Below are 5,563 nucleotides of genomic sequence, written 5' to 3' on the forward strand. Positions count from 1 at the left end.
ACAGTGCACAAATAAGTCTATGTATGATCATGACATCAGTATATCACGTGCGAGGGCCTTCAATCCCCCTTTCGGACTCGAAAGAGTCCGACACCAGGATATGTTAAACAGCATGTAAGAGAATGTACCATTACAAAAATATGCCCGCGGGGTCATCGAGCATCTCAGGGGTATCCCCTGAAGACAAGAGTGGCATCATCTGGGCGGGGTTATTAACATCTCTCTTTTCGATAGCTGCTGTAATGAGTCGCTGGCTAAGAGAGCGCAAGCAAGGAATGCAACAACATCCACATATTGTGAGAAAAGCAGCAAACACAGCAATAGAAATAAAAATAGAAGATACCAGAGCCTTATAACGTCCAAAAACACTCATCCAATTGTCCCAAATAGAAGTATCTACCCCGGAATGTTGCTTCATCTTTTTGTTTAATGTTCTGAGCCCTTCAATTGCAGAGGTTAAGCTACCATCAGAAGCTGTGTTATTAGGAATAAAAGTGCAACATTGTTCGCCAAACATGGAGCATACGCCTCCTTTTTCTGCCAGGAGCATATCTAAAGCAATGCGATTCTGGAAAGCCATTAGAGAGGTGGCGGCTAGTTGACCATGTACCGCTTCAAATCCGCTTTGTGTCCAATTACCTAGGCGTTGCACATTGTAATGTATGTAATTAATTCTATCTGTGTTTTTATTTATAGTACACCACCAACAAAATGTGGATTCAAATCCTGCGGCTAACTCTCTTGAGATGTTAATATAATAAAAAGGGTTGTGATGTAACAACAAATTGAAACTTTGTCCCATTTGCGGGCCATTGTTGGGTGGTGTTTTTTCAGGATCGTTGCTAGAGAGCGCTGTCGGCTTCTTCAGGACCTGGGGTTAGACTACCCGGTCCTAGGTTGAGTCACCGGGATTATTCTGCCCGTGTACCGTGATCTCAACCTTTGATGAGTGATGTCGTCACTGGGATGGGATCTGGTCTGGCGTTGACGTGCAGTCAGTACTTGCGGCAATGATGATCTGTCGGGACGGGGTCTTTGCTGGTCGTGTAGAGGTGAGGTGGTACCACGTCTCGCCCTTTCCTTGTAGGCGGACAGCAGACGATGTTCTCTCCGTCACTTTATGAGGACCTGTCCACCTGGGTTCAGACCACTTTCTTTTGGTTACTTTCAACCATACAAATTCACTTTTATGCATTACCAAAGGAGCGTCGGGTTGTTTTGCAGTTAGTTGCGAAAAAGCAAGCGTTAGTTGTTTGAGCTCCGGAGGGCCGGACACATCTGTTGTCTCCAGTGGAGCTGTAGGAGCCGGAAACGGTCTGTTAGTATGACATTCAAATGGAGTCCAGCCTTGGGCTGAATTGAGTGACATTCGTACATTCATCAAAGCCAAAGGAAGGGCTTGTAGCCAATTGAGATTTGAAGTAGCTAAAGCTTTGGCCAATTTTTCCTTAATGTTCCGATTCATTCTTTCTACTTGTCCTTGGGACTGTGGGTGATATAATGTGTGTTTCAGTCTCAGGGCTCTTTCTACTTCCTGCAAATGTTTATTTTTAAAATGGGTCCCATTATCAGACCTTATTTTACTTGGGAACCCATGAGATGGAATATAATGGTTAATCAAATGTTTAACCACTACGTTTGCCGTTTCTGTTTTGCAAGGATAGGCTTCAGGCCAACCGGAGAAGGAATCCACTATTACTAGTAGATACCTGTAACCGGACACACTTTTAATCATGTCTGTAAAATCCATCGAAACCACCTGCCCAGGTGCCGTCACGTCCGGATCGTGAGTTCCCTGGGGTGATTTTGTGGTATGTATGCTGTTATATCTGCTACAGACACCGCAATCCTGTAGTTCATTTTTAACAATTGCTCTCATGAAAGGATGCCACCAGGTGTGGAGTCGTCTCAGTGTTTCTTCCACGCCTACATGGCATGCTCCATGAGCTTCGCTTATCAACAGTTTTAATTGCTTCTGAGGTAGTATACATTTTCCTCCTTTTCTCCAAATACCTTTCTCATCTCTCTCACCCCCTTTTGATTTCCACATACTCCTTTCTTCGGGACTCCCTTGTTCCTGCCATATTTTAACTGTCTCTTCTGTTACTTCCTGTCTGTCTTTTAATTCTGTTTCACTTACAACTAGTTGTGAGGTGGGAAGATAACCAGCCGCTGCTTTCGCCGCTTTATCCGCTGCGTCATTTCCTGCTGATACAAAATCATCCTTTTTAGTGTGTCCTTTACATTTTAAGACTGCCACTGCTTTGGGCATCATTAATGCTTCTTTCAATTTTAATATTTCTTGATAATGTTTTATGGGGACTCCCGTTGCAGTCATGAAGTCATTTCTTTGCCATTCGGCCATGGCTGTATGTACTACTACATGAGCATATGCCGAGTCAGTGTAAATGTTGGTCGTTTTGTCTTGGGCCAGCTGGAGAGCGGCTGTTACTGCCGTTATCTCTGCTCTTTGGGCAGATTGTTGCCCTTTGAGTTTTTCCGCCTTTATAGTTACAAATCCTGTATCAGTTAGTTTTGTTACAGCAAACCCTGACTGGAGCCCTTGTTCTCCTTTAAAACAGCATCCGTCCGTGAATAGTATCAAGTCAGGATTTTGCAAGGGCATGTCATATAGATCTTCCCTAAGTGTGTTATCTGTTATGATTCGTTGGGTACAGCAATGAGGCTGTCCTTCAAAAAGCCCTTCAGCCATGTTAATGCCCTCGTGTGTAAAAAGTATATGTGGCTGTGTGAGTATTACCTCAATTTTCCTTTGTCTTCCTCCTGTCATGGTGAAAACATGGCTTGTCACGTACTGTACTGTACTGTGAGAAGTGCGTACTGTCAATGGATGATGTAAGACAATGTGTGAGGTTTTTTGAATGAGTCGAGCTAACGCAGAGGCAAACGCCGCGCATACTGGATGTCGCTTTTCGTATTTTTCAAGTGGCGTAGAGGCATATAGACAAATTCGTCTTTCTCCTGATTCCCCCTTCTGATAAAGAGCAGCAGATACACTACTAGTCTTTTCAGAAACATCCAGGAAAAACATTCTGTTGTAGTCAGGAATAGCCAATGCGGCAGCTGTGGACATGTGCTGTTTGAGGTTTACAAAAGAGTTTTCCGCTTCAGAGGTCCAAGTGAGGATATGTGACAAATTTCACATGCGAGGGCCTTCATTGGTGATAGGCATCTTCTGTGCTCTGTCTTTAAGGGTTATGATAACCCGCGGCTTATGTTCCAGTGGCTGATGGGAGTCAAAGGGTAGGTACTGGTCTGTGTTGTAAGGTTTTCTGTAGAACTTAATATTGAGGCTTCCCTCCTGCCCTGCGTACAGTTCGCAGTCCAAGAATGTCAATCTGTTCTCTTTATTGTCTTCCAGAGTGAAACTGATGTTGCTGTCCACAGAGTTAATGCGTTCAGTAAACCTTTCTACTTTTCAGGCTTTGATCTTAATACATGTCATTCACATACCTGAAATAGTGGCTGGGCTTCGTTCCTCTCGGGTCCAGTGTTTTTCTTTCCACTTTTTCCATGTACGTATGTATTCGCCACAGGGGAGAGGAAAAGTGACCCAATGGCATAGCCATAGGTATGGCTTACTAAAATTTGCTAAATTGAAAGTAAGTGGTGCTAAGGCCAACTTGAAATCGGTTACCTCCCTGGTCAGGAGTGAGATTGGTTCTGTCCTGTAGACTAGAGTAGTAATTCCCTGATTGCAGCAAAAGCGGAAGCGATGCATGCGAACAGGGAGGTGAGGTCGCATGACACCACAGTTACGTCTGTAGCAAATCGCAGTTTCCGGACCTTGTTGGTGAAGTCTGTGGAGTTGTAGATGTGGTGTGGGGTATTTCCATTCAATGGGGGTTTAATGGTGGCTGTTCTGGCATAAAAGGGATACAGATCCTGCTTTCTGCTTGACCTAACAGCCGAACAGGACCAAAAAAAAGAAATAAAAGTGATGCAAAATGATCATTCACCAGCCACACCGGGCAACAACAGCCCTCGTATGACCACCCCTAGTGTACACACCCACAAGAGTCATACAGGTAGATAGGGGGACTCCACACCTAAATATTAGAATGGAACAAGCCTTTAGGGTTAAAAGTAAAATGTCTTCAACAAGCAAGAGGTCAGTTGCCTCTTTTCAACTTTTGCAAATGATTGACCTTAAGTTTCACACTGAGATCCCGCAGAATTGTTGCATCAGAGCCGTAAGAGCAGATCTTGCATTTATCCACTTGTGCTTTTTATACAGAACCCATGGTGTGACGTATAAAATATTTGCCAGACAGTGATGATTGCTTTCAACACAACATAGCAGGAGAAGTATCGAGTGTTAAACTTCTTGCCGACTTTCCGCTATTCCCTTTCACACAGCCGTCACTCCACCTCTGATATGTCTGTCTAGATTCTCAGTCATCCGGCTCATGGTAATCCGCAAACCTCTGATAACACTTTGGAAGCCAGGAAATTCTTTGGTCACCTTCTTCGCACTGCTGTGCGCATGCATCCCTTTCACACAGATCAACAAAATGCAGAAAAAGCCGGCTTTGGCAGGTAGTGTTAAAGAGGCTAGCGATTCCAGATGTTCGTGTCTGGTGTGACGTGAAAAATGTAGTGGCTAGCGACAACTGCTTTCAACATAACGTGGTGGGAGAAGGGAGGGCCAAGTGTTAAACTTAACACCCCCGTGTATCCTTACACACACGAAGCCTTTGCCTCTGATACCACTTTGATACGACTGTACCTTAATTAAAATCTATCTGAGTTTAACACCAAAGCCAGTTAGCGGCTCATTAGAGGCGGCTAACATTTAGCGAGGGCCGCTCAAATATTGCACTATGTTTATTTTTAGGCCGTCCAGGTCCAGTTGCAGCCGATGAGGATGATGAGCGTCTAAAAAAGAACTTCATCCATCAGCGCGCCTGATAGATAGATGTTTTTGTCCACTTCCCGTTGTCATGCCAGGAGACCTTGAAAGGGCAGCACTCATGTTTACATGTCCATATGGTATTAATAATGTTATTAATAGTTCAACTCTTCAAGTCGCTTTTGGCCTCACGTTGACGCTGTTGCGACTCTCTAAAGGTTGTTTCACTTGCTGTCTTAATTGAAAAGGTCTTACTCTGAATATTAGGTACACACAAGCACTGTTGTATCGTGTTGTGTGTTGGTTTAAACGTGTTGTGTGTCCTTTTAAGGGGAAGAAATGATGCTTTGTGTTATTTCCCTTTGGTAATTTTGACCACACTATTTAAATGCTGACTTAAACTTTGTTTACATTTGGGATTCAGGGGAGAAGCATGACCGGACGTGGGTGTTATACTATCTGAATTGTGTATTATTTGTTACTGTAAAATCCAGAATTAAATGCTTGTGATGGGTAGAAAAGGGGAAAGTTTCTTCCCGTTTTGGGATGTATAAAGGTCGCCCGCCGTCTGGTGCCCACCATCTCAAACTGCAACACAAGCCTCCTCTCTTGTGTTCTGAAGATTCAACTAATATCACAGAGGAAGAAAAATCTCCCCAAAGTGCTGAACATGAAATAAACATTTATATT

General features: G+C 43.8%; 1 protein-coding gene across 1 annotated transcript in view; it reads left to right on the forward strand.

Annotated features, from left to right (window-relative positions):
• Nucleotides 1-2,985: 2,985 nt before the first annotated feature.
• cd79b (CD79b molecule, immunoglobulin-associated beta) overlaps nucleotides 2,986-5,563 on the forward strand; it is a 15,885-nt gene continuing 13,307 nt past the window's right edge. Inside the window, exon 1 of the transcript XR_009785764.1 lies at nucleotides 2,986-5,563. This exon is cut by the window's right edge and continues 1,220 nt beyond it. The gene's annotated coding sequence lies outside the window, so the exon portion shown is untranslated.

This window comes from Phyllopteryx taeniolatus, chromosome 19 (assembly GCF_024500385.1).
Source record: "Phyllopteryx taeniolatus isolate TA_2022b chromosome 19, UOR_Ptae_1.2, whole genome shotgun sequence".
Lineage (NCBI taxonomy): Eukaryota > Metazoa > Chordata > Actinopteri > Syngnathiformes > Syngnathidae > Phyllopteryx > Phyllopteryx taeniolatus.